The sequence below is a fragment of the Mus musculus genome, chromosome 6 (assembly GCF_000001635.26).
Source record: "Mus musculus strain C57BL/6J chromosome 6, GRCm38.p6 C57BL/6J".
Lineage (NCBI taxonomy): Eukaryota > Metazoa > Chordata > Mammalia > Rodentia > Muridae > Mus > Mus musculus.
In genome coordinates, this window is record NC_000072.6 from 99,250,374 (window position 1) to 99,262,438 (window position 12,065).

The 12,065-nt window shown below is 43.2% G+C and overlaps 1 protein-coding gene across 20 annotated transcripts in view; it reads right to left on the reverse strand.

Annotated features, from left to right (window-relative positions):
- Foxp1 (forkhead box P1) overlaps positions 1 to 12,065 on the reverse strand; it is a 597,405-nt gene that overhangs the window by 325,032 nt on the left and 260,308 nt on the right. For all 20 annotated transcript variants that reach the window (XM_006505316.4, XM_030255064.1, XM_030255065.1 and 17 more), the window contains one exon: positions 9,972 to 10,046. The gene's annotated coding sequence lies outside the window, so the exon portion shown is untranslated. The remainder of the gene's footprint in view (positions 1 to 9,971; positions 10,047 to 12,065) is intronic.

Sequence of the window (12,065 nt, forward strand, 5' to 3'; positions counted from 1 at the left end):
CCCCCACTGCCTTTCTTACTCCATCCAGCCTCAGAAAAGACCAATCGGGTTCAATCATTTCTCACCCAAACTAGTTGGAAATCAAAACACACAAGGTCTTGAGGACATTTTACACCTAAACCATAAGCCCATCTAACTAGTACTTAGATGCTAAGTCAGAACAAATATGGAATTAAAACTCAAATATGTTTTATTATCACTAAGGAAATAGCTCCATGTAGATAAATGGCCAGGTCTTCGTTACTATCTCTTTGACCTCTCTACGCTGTGATATGGCTGACAATCTTCAAAACATCACAATAATTTCTCATTCACTACAATCTCAATATTTTTTTCCAGTATGAGTGTGTGTGTGTGTGTGTGTGTGTGTGTGTGTGTATTCATGTGTGTAGATCTAGTGTGTGTGCATACTAATGGAGACAAGAGAGCAAGATCAGCTGTTGTTCCTAGAGTACTATCCACCATGTTTTCTAAGACAGGGTCTCTTATTGGCTTGTAACGGCCTGAGTGGTCAGTGTGGCTGGCTAGCAAACCCCAGAGATCCAAATGTCTATGTGTCCCCTGTCCCCAGAGCTGGAATTACACATGACACTGTGCCTGGCTTTCACATGGGTCTGAGGATCAACCTCAGGGGCTCATGCTTCTGGGGGAATGGCTTTACTGAAGGAGCAGTTCTACAAGCCTAGCCCTTCCTGCCTCATCTGACCCTAATTCCTCAGTGTCCTTGATAAACTTTTCAACAATGGTAGCTTTTAAACACAAGCTCGGCGCCTTTCTTGTCTGTGTCTCAGTAGCATTCTCTTACTGAGTGCATGAAGTTTCATGTCTTACATATCTCTTATATGCTTGTAAATCCTACACTGATAACCCCTAGCTAGAATATTTTTGGAATCACATATCCAAAGGCTCATGAGGATCTCATCTGAGAGAGAGAGAGAGAAAGAGAGAGAGAGAGAGAGAGAGAGAGAGAGAGAGAGAGAACAGCTGCAAACCCCAGTGGTCGCCATTGCACGCTGCCCCCTCCCTTACCCACCCACACTGCGCCAGCTCACTGGCCTCCCTCCACTGACTGATGGCAGTCCCACCCTTCCAGAAATAGCTTGGAGGAGAAATTCCAGCCTTCAGCCTGATTCCTATAGAGCAGCCCATCAGTGAATTCTCTTAGTAATACCCCATCACATGGGAAGAAAGCCTTTGAGTCACCTCTGACAAAGTACCATCTCTGCATTAGAAAAGTCTTCAGCTTACCTTGGTAAACACCAACAGCAATGGGGTCTCACCAGCCCCTATTATCACACACAGTCTAACAGATACGTTCACGGTACCATATCTCGGTGGGATTCAGGGATCACCTCTTAAAGGGCCTCCCAGACCCATAGGCTATTTTCAAGTCAGGGTTTTGGGTGATACACTTAAAGCACGCATTTGTAGCTGCTCTTCCAAGAATCCTATTTTTCTAAAAATACAATAAGCCATGTTTTTCCTTGACCTTATGGCCCATCGCCCTCTTGGTTGCTGCTACCTGCAGTACACCTCTCTCAGCACACGCTCAAACATGTCTGCTCCACAGTGAGACTTCCAGGGACTCTTTATCTACAGCTGTGCCCGACCCCTCTGGTGTCTGACCCCTCTGCCCATGCTCTGCTCTCATGAGCACACCCTGATCATGCCAGCCTCCATATCTGCACTCCCTAGAGCAGTGGGGAGAGGGCTTAGTAGCTCTGCTCACTGCTATTTCCCCCTTATGACCAACACTGCCACCCAAAGGAAATAGCAGGCTTGCCACATATGTCATCGGGTTCATGCTGCTGACTGTAAGTAAAAACACAATTGAGGCAAAACTTATTATTTGATCGAGGCCACTGGATTTAAACTGGCTATTTCAATTTGCCATCGATAATGAAAAGCATGCAAAATTTTTCATACTTTTTCAATATGAAAGCTTTATGGATCTATACCCATACCACAGTAAGTTCTGGTTAACCATAAGACAAGTGTTCAACAACCGCAAGTGGAATTCTGCTTTCATACTGTGCTGGGGAGGCCCTAGCACAATGCCTGGCACACAGCAGACGTTTAATAAAGATGTGGCAAACAGACAAGTAAACGAATCCAAGTAGCTTACAGAGTGTATTAATTGAAATTACAGAGTCTACGTTTTAAAAACCTCACAGTATACATTTATAAGAAGTAGTTTAGAAAATTATGCTAGTGTATGTATATTCACTTAAAACAGACTTGAGGGCTGGAGAGAGGGCTCAGTGGATAAAGTGATTCCTAGGCAAGCATGAGGGTCTGAGAGCAGAGCCCTAGAACACAGGTAAAGTCAGATGCACACATCTGTAATCCCAGCACTCTTTTGGCCAGATAGGAGGCGGACATAAGAGAACACCTGCAAGCTTGTCTAAAACAAAGTGGAAGGCAAGGGCCAACACCTGTGCTCACACTCACACACACACACACACACACACACACACACACACACACACACACACACTACCACCACCACCACCATACCGTAGAAGTCTTGAGTACAACCTACTAAAACGATTGCCTAATTCACAAATTGGTTCCAACTCCTACTCTGAAAAAAATCACTGATCTAAACTTGCATGTTGCACAACTTGTAGTGAACGGATCCCAGGGCACTTCCTCTGACCTCCAGTGAGGGCCTGGCACACTCAGCAAACAGGACTGGCAGGTGAGGAGGGCTGCTCCAAGCATCACAGAACCCGATGGACGGAAACAATCTGTCCACCCAGTGATGCCAGTTTGCTTTTTTAATTAAGAGCAATTTTATGTAACTTATCACACTGTCAGGTAATTAACAAAACATGTAATTACCTTTAATTATATGCTACATATGGACTAATACACAAAATTCAAGGGGGAAGCTGCAGGATTTTCATACTTCAAAAAGACTCGGTGTGAACAGACCAGAAAAACCTAAGAAGTATTTTTTTTTCATTTACTTTCTACCTCTTCCCCTTCATCCAAAGGCTTCAGAAGTGTAATCGTTCACATCGGGGGCAGAGAACAAGCAAATGATTAAGCTTCATTTCAGATTTACAAAGTCTCAATCATCAGAAGTCTTTTAAAAAGATACCACAATTATCAGATCCAAAGCCAGCCCTGGGCGGAAGCCATCGGGACAAGTACTAACGTGTAAGGAAGATTCTATCTGAGTTACCACAACTGTGCCTCTGAGGTCATGGCACTCCTGAGAACTTCCAGAGACGATGAACAGGTTCCCATGGAGGCACTGTCCCCCTTTCGTTTCTATGTGTGCACATGCATGTGCATCTGGCTGAGTGCTCCTATCCGGGTGTACACATGTGACTGCTGAGTGAACAGCCTGGATGTCATTCCTCTTGAGATGAATCTCTTCCTTTTTAGATGGTTCAGAACTGTGCGGAAGAAATGCGATCTGTAATTTTGTAGAAGACAGTGGAGGAGCTAGTTAGGTTGGTAATGCACTTGGGAACCTGATCTAGATATCCAGAAATCACACAAAAGAGTGATCAGACATAAACCAGTGGAATGGTGCTATGCACTATGAGGAATGGACGCAGCTCTTGACTCCCTGGGCACTGGCCAGCTGACCCATCCTAACTAGCAAGTACTAGACATCGAGAGACACCATCTCAAGAGGAATGGCATCCAGGCTGTTCACTCAGCAGTCACATGTATACACCCAGATACTATATAGCTATGTGAGCGGCCGTGTAGGTGCTGGAAATTGAACTCTAGTCCTCTAGAAGTGCAGTAAGTGCTCTTAACCTCTGAGTCGTCCCTTCAGCCACCATCACCTTCTGTTTTTCATCACTAACTGTGTAAAATATGGCCAGTTGAATATTGCTACTAACTTTACTCCGAAGCATGATTTTAAGTACATTTGAACAAATGAGCTCTGTAGAAAACCAATTCCACTGAGCACTGTTCTCTGAAAATCAATAATTTCAAATATGTTTCCTTGACAAAAGAAAAAGCAGCTCGTGTTTACACAGGCTATTAGTTTAAGATCATGGGAACCATGTTTAAGAACACCTGAGATGCGTTTTGGATACCAACACCACAAAACCAGTAGGATTTGCTGAAGGAGGCAGAGGCGGCAGGAGGCTCATGAGATAGGCCTAAGCTGCACAGTGAGATACAGAACATCAACGATAAAATTGACAAGTCTGACTGCTGAGAAACCCTATCTGGTCCCCAACACATATAAATATCCACAATGCAAAATCTAAGTCTTCCATCAGCCTATCCCTGCTCCGAACATGGCAGGCCACCACTCGACTGCACTGAGACATCACACTCAAGAAATTATCCTAAACTAGCTTAAAACAATATACCTTAGACAATCTTTAAAAGAATTATACTGCCAGAAGGAAGTTAGTCTCCATGCAGCATAGATTACACGGTTCCATTCATACCTAAAACAGGTAAAGCTATGGGGCAGAAGGTAGAGTAAGCTACTGTCAGTAGGTTGAACGGAGGGCAGAATGGTGAAGAGCTGCTACTTGATCCCAAGACTTCCTTCTCGGTTGATGAAATGATAAATGATGTAAGGTGGTGGGTAGCAAACTGTTGGAACACCCAAAGTTCCTGCATAGTAAATACATTCTAAATGAGTGAATCAACTCATTTAATTATTAATTATGAATTCAAGAATTTGAAAAACAAAACACGAAGCCACCTAATAATTCACAACAGCTCGGCCGTTGCAAGTGTAAGGAAGCCACCCTCACATTGATGCCGTGTGAGGCTGAAACCTATCACTGAGCACCCTCGGCTCCTTGCTCTAGGTCACTGTCAAATGCAACCACAGCTAACCTACCTAACAGTCATCATAAATACTGAGTCTGTCTTCTCTATGGAATATAAACCCTTTGAGGGCAGAGACTGTACAGCAGAGAAATGAATAGAGATCTGTGCTCAACATTAATGCATGTGCACAGGTGCATTTACATGAAGAAAGGGATGGGGGGACGGGCAGGCAGAAAGGGTTGGACTGGAATCATTCCCACATGGTCTGCCCTCTTATATTTTCTCCTCATCCCTTTCCAGTCTTCTTTTCACTCAAAAGCATCTCCCAGCAGCCCTGGAAACGTCGTGGAGCCTGTCTCTAATCTCATCAATTCCATGTCAAGAGGTGTCATGTGAGTAATCTTCCAACTTTTGCTTAAAAGAAAAGGGAGTACTTTGGGCTTCACCCAGTTGTGGCAACAACTTAGCTTCAGCCACACAGATAAGGGGAGATCCCCAGGGGCAGAGAGAGACACAAAGGACCTGCCTGGCCAGACTAGACTAGCTACATTGTTATAAGACAGAAGCCAGAGACTATATCATTTCAGGCACTAAGGGCAGCCTCATAGATTGCAGCATGATCATTATAACCCAGACATGGGTAGGTGGTATCTAGACAGAGTAGTCCAATGGCTAGCTCAAGTGGCTGGTTGGATGATCATATGTGGATGTGGTTATCTAGGTACACAGAGAAGACGTTGTCATACTGTCTCCACAGCATGTTTAGGAGTTGACAGGAACACAATTGAAATCAAATGCTGAATGTTTTCTTCCCCTCTTCCTCCTTTTTTTAAAATCAAGATCTCACATAGCCCAGGCTGGTCTCAAACCTGTTATGTTACCAAAGTTGGCCTTGAACTGCTGTTGATCCTCTGGTCTCCAACCTACCTAGCACGGGCATGACAGGCCTGCACCATCATGTCTGGATAGCCAGTGCTGCTCAGCCAGAGATTTCTGATCCTTACATTGCATTTGGAGATGTTGGCATTTGTAAAAGTCGTTTTATAAAGACCTACTGCCCAACTAAGTTTACCAAGTTACAGTTAAAATTTGTAATGAATTATGCCATCATGCAATAAAATGATGACTGAAACAATAACCCCAAAGATTGTTTGCATGGAGCACCTTAGAAGCATTCTGCTGTGATGGGAATGCTCGGTTCACACAAATACACACTTTTAAAGAGAGTAATATCGTTCAATTAGCTGGAAAGCATTTTAAATCTTTAACTAAGAAACCATCCATACTATACAAAACATAATGAATTCAAACTGTGAGTGGGCACTACAGCACCTTCATTTAACATTTTTAAAAATCCTCAAATTGGGGAGGGAGACAAAAAAATTACTGTAATTGTACTTTCTTTGAAAAAAATTTAAACTTTCTCACAAATAAGTCAATCGTTTAAAAAGCAGCTGAACCACCATATAAACCTTGAAGCTTTGAGATGTCTAGTATTTGAAGACAATTATCTGGGCATGATTGCATATGCCTGTAACCCCAGCGCATTGGGAGCACCCACAGGAAGATGCCAGAGGCTCGTGGGCCACACAATCTAGTCCAAATGGTAAGCTCCAGGTTCAATGAGAGAAGCTGACTCAGAAAATAAGGTAAAGAGTGTCTGAGGAGAACACCCATGCTGATGTCCAGCCTCCAAGCAAACATGGTGAGGTATATACACATACAGGTGTACATCAAATAGATGCATACCCACACACACACACCACACACACACACACCCATACACACACACCACATACACACACCACACACCACACACCACACACACACACACACACACACACACACACACACACACACACACACATACACACACACACCACTTCTAGGGTGCTCCATTCAAATGATCTTTGGGGTTATTTTTGTTTCAGTCATCATTTTATTGCATGATGGCATAATTCAATAGCATTCTTCAATTCAAGTGCACTAAGAACTAAATAACGAAACAGTAAATTTTAAAAACTGGGTTGAGTCATCTACAAAATAATTCTGGGTAAACATTCAATGGTACGAAGAAATGGAAGAGAACACCACATTAACCTGCATGAAGCCAAGTTGCTGCAGTTGCCACAGGAGACTGACATGGACAGTGACCAGAGCTATGCTCTCTGTTGTTTTTATCTTGATGCCACTTTCCATGCCCTTGGATAAGCTACTCAGCATCCTCGGGATCGATGTGCCACTGTAAGGCAGGAATTAGACTGGCATGCTAATGGCGTCATAGCAATCTCAGCAACCAGAGCCATTTTATTTTATTAACATTTTAAAACTTTTATTTTTTTTTATAGGTACGGATGTTCTACTGTACATGTTTCTGAGCTTTGCCTGTGTGCTCACAGAGGCTAGAAGATGGTATCAGTACTCTTAACTTCTGAGACTATTTCCAGCCCCCCAGATCCATTTTATAAAGCACTCAGATCTGCCTGGAAGAAACTATTATATACTCAGAAATATACTGATGGTTATTTATAGTTCTACAAACCTTTGGATTTAGATTTTAAAAATGGCTTCATTTGTCTCTCTGACTTAGCGTGGCAACATCAGTGTGCATAGTCAGTTGTCCCCATACTGGCCAAGGAGCACACTGATCACCAGTACTGACTGTGAGTGAGTCCCACATTTAAACTGGAGGCTTGCTATTTACTGAGAAGCCCCAAATATCAAAACCCACATCCTGTTTGTAGTGAGAATGACGGGTTCAAGACAGAAGTCCCTTCCCTTCAAGGCACAGTCCTGAGGAAGAAACACCAATCACTACACTCAGCCTAGGCTTTTGCTGCTATAGGTGACTAGCTGAGCTTTTTTCTCCTACTGCACCACACACATGTATATAAGCATATGTACTTAAATTCATCTTTAAAAGATCTGTAACCCTGCCTAAAGTTAAATTTGGGGTCAAGAGAAAGAGAGAGGGATCCTTTAGGAACAAAGAATATCAAATAGCAAAATGTTTACTAAAGAATAAAAATGAATGGATCTAGAAAGTTCCCAGGAGGAGGGATTTATTTACAGGCTGGTGAGGGCCACTACGGAATACATCCTTTACCTGGCTCAGAAAGTGCCCCCAGAAGCGTTTCATTAGGACGACCAACAGAAGTGACTGTTCTGCAGTGTTCCCTTTGTCCCACACATATCATGAGTTTGAGGGACATCCGCAGATATAAGCAAGGCATTATAAACATATCAACTTAAAAGCAAAACCATCCATCCTTGCATCCAGGCCTGCAGGGCACGGAAAGACACAGAGGAAGCTCTTATTTCACACCATGTGATAATGCGAGTGACAAAGCTCAAGCTTTTAGTTTTGTGGGGGAGGGGACTTGATTGTTAGATCTATGATCACTGAACCCAGGGCTCTGGAAATGCTAGGCAAACACTACTACTGAGCCATACGCCAGACTCTCACTGTGTAGTCCTGGCTGGTCTTGAACTCCCTGAAGTTTTGACTTCCTCTGCATCTAGAGTGCTGGCATTAAAGGTGCGTGCCACCATGCCCCACTAGTAAGTTTCTTTTGAACTCCTTGTTAGCTTTATTGAACCTCACTTTTCAGCTTTTGCCTGTGTTTCTAACAGCATGAGAAGAGAGAAACACCAAAGAAGCACTCTAGGTCTATTCTAGAGGTGAACGACCCCAGAGACAGTATTTAGAGCACATAGAATGGCTGAGGCAGAGGTCTGTGTGACCCACACGCAGGAAACATTTAGTAGACAGCACGAGGCAGAAAGTCTGCAAAGCCCCAAACCTAGTCTCAGGCAAGGGCTGCCTTCCTTTAGTGCACTCTGCTATGGCTGACAACTCCACACACTGCTCAGCAACATTTCCTTCCAGGCTGGAACATCCGATGGGACACGAGACAACTCTGGGCATTGATCTGGTATTTCCCAAAAGAGCAAATCTGAATTGTGGGGCCCAAGCCAAAGACACCAGAAACAACTCAAGCAAATCTACTCGGTCCGTGAGGCACTCTAGATCCAAACACCCTTCATGAGAGTAAAGACAAAACTAATCAAATAATTCTCATATGATCAAGGTTCTGAAAAGTCTGTGTCTTGCAAACATATTCAACATGACAGCAAAGCTGAACAAGGACAGGATTCAATAATGCCACAAAGCAATTACTACTCAATGGACACAAGCCTACTGAGTCAAATGAACTACTACAGGCCCAAATTAAAATTGGACATGGAAAGACTACTTCAGCTCATGGGGGAAAAAAAGGAACAAAAAAGGACATAGAAAGGCTGCACAAAAAAACTACAGTATAAACCTATAGTAAAACTTAAATAAATAAGTAAATGAACACCATAAACATAAAAATAAACTTTTACATTTCATACATTGAAAGGGCCTGCAAATTCTCTCCAATAGGAAGGACATGGGCTTAGCTCTGAGATGCTCCTGAGCTCCGGCAAACATCAGGCATCTGTGACCACTCAATGGGACTATTCCACCTGCCTCCTCAAAAGCATGAACCTCAGAAAGTGAATTTTGGTCTTCATTCATCAAGCCACATTAGGCTCTCTGAAAACTTCTAATTTTAAAATCAAGCACTAGTTCGATTTCCAAGCAAGGTCAAGAAAACAAGACAACAGAGCGCCAACATTCAGGGCTGTGTCCCACACTGCTATGGAGTGACATCAATGTGGTCTGTTGCTATGGCACTTGACTAGTAACTCCTGAAAGAAGGGGATTAGATGGGAGGCAGCTGAGCATCAGTAGGGCACCACCACTACTCTGGCACTGAGCACCGATACACGTTACTCATGTCTGGGGCAAGGGACTTTTATGAATCACCGCTCTGATGATGTGAATATTCCTTTCTCACATTAAGCCCACAGAACATAAGAGCAAACAATAATTAATATTCAGCTTCATCAGACTGGAGGAAGAGTGGTATTATTGGCTGGTGAATAAAGTATAGTGATGAGCTCTCTTAAGGGAAATCGTTAACATCTTCTGCCAATATGCCACACGTGTACATCTACACACATTTATATGCACACACATATATATGTGCATACATATAAGTATACACACGTGCGCGCGCGTGTACGCGCACACACACACACATACAGAAAAGCAAATGACCAAACCCCAGTCTTCAAATAGTTTTAGATATAAATCCAACAATTATGTATAATTTTACCTTTTATTTATTTAATTTTTTGGCTTCTGTAATTCAATCTTCAGTTATAGTCACCTCCAAAGGTCACGTCTCACCCTAAAAACAAAACAAAAACCAACAAGTCACAATCTGAATAACAAGGTCAGTCTCACAGTGAATGCCTGGTGTTCACACAAGCAAAAAGACAAGGAGTTCAACTGTATGTCCTGAGATCGGATCTTTCAGTTTACAGAAGCAAGGCCATGATCTCCGCTACCTTCAAGACCACAGATCCAACAGGTATGGGAGAAGTCAAGAAGAGATGCTTCCGACCTTTCACGTGAACTCTTTCTTATCTCGCCGTCTATTAATTCATTTCGAGTGGAATAATACATGACTCATGGGCCTCTGTTTTTAGAAACCAGACTGCTACTTGAATGTGCACGTTTGGTTCATACCCACAACATTTCTAATTTCATTATTTTTTTTCCTCTTTGAAAGTAAGTCTGCACATGCAGACATGAAGCTTTCTGTCACTCTTGAGCCTTTCATAATCATTTTTCTTTAGAGGCACCATTTTCTATTTGGGGAGGGACAAGGGGTTAACTGCTGTTGAAAGCTGTTCACAGAAATATTTTGCACTTAAGAGTATCTACCTAGACCAAATCCACTACATTAGATAAAAATGGTTCATGTCACATGAAATAAGCAAATGAAACCAAGCTTCCTGAAACACAAAGGAAGCCAGGACACACTTCAAGCCACAATCTCCTCCGCATCTGCACACTCCCTTGAGCAAAACTCGTGTGTGCCTTAAAGAAATGTCAGCTGCTGCCTCTTCCTGCCCAAGGAGCTGGCACTGGTGGACACCCCACGTGAAAAGACAAGCAGGGTTATGTTGGTGAGAAGATGCGAAGCTCATGCCCGCTCCACTGACCAAATGCTGGAACTACAGGAGGCTGAAACCCTAACCTTTTGACTAACATGAAAAGCCTTTTGCTTATTAATGCCCAGGACAATACGGAACGGAGTCTATCCTGTCAGCTCTGAATGGGAGAGGCAAAGTCTCCCTCCTTCAGTGGGGCTGGGAGGTGACACTTTCATGTCAACCTCTGACATTTCCACAATCAAAGGGTATGCAGATTTTTGCCATGCTGACTGGAAAAAAAGATGCAGGTTCTGGGTGAAATCAGAATTCTCGTGTTTACTGTAAGAGGAAATTGGAGGTTTTCACCATAAATCTTTTACCTTTTGGGTGGGGGAAAACCCTAGAACTCGGGTTTTAAATGACTGCTCTGTAACCTACCCCTCCCACCCCCAAAGCTTTGGGTTGTTGTTGTTTTTAGCCAAAACAATTCAAACTGAAAATGAAAATCGCGTGCTTTCCTGCTGATGCATGCCCTCAGGACTGCCTTCTTGTTTCACAGTGAATGGGTAAGAGAGAGCAATGGCCATCAACGTGCATGGCAGACCAGAGAGACCTGGGAGGTACCCCCAGTCCACTCAAGTCACACAGCAGCTCCCACACAAGAAATGGCACCAAAGATTCAAAAGGTTTTCAGTCAGTATTATCTGCAGTCCCAGGGACAAAGCTCAGGTCTCTCACATGCTAGTACCTGACCACTCATGTGCATGCCTGCTGTTCATCATATCTTACATACAAAGTGGATGAACTTTGGCAGACCCTGTTCAATTCAAAGCAACGGGGCCCCTTTCTCTCTCCTTTTTCCTGGAGACTTTCTTCCACGCATGGACTTTAAACTAATTTCTATATTTATCTATTGAGCCGGTCTGTTTCTGCACATTTGGCAGAAGGGCCTATAGTATTAGACTTTGCAATGCAGATGAGATTTGCTATCATATAGGCCTGGCAAACAACTGGACCTCATTAAAATTTAATTCCCAAAGAAAACTGCTGAAAAGGCCTACTTTGAATAAAGTTATCTATCTCTGGAGTTGTATCTCAGCCCACAGGACAATTTCAGGTAAGTGTGAGGTCTGTGTGTCCGCTCAGCAGCAGAAAAAACATGGTTCATAAGTGAGTGGGAGCAAAAGCAGACACTGGTGGACCCTCGGTATTTAAGTATATTCTCCCTCTGGGGAAGTAAAATCAAAAAGAGCAAGTAATGGCACAAT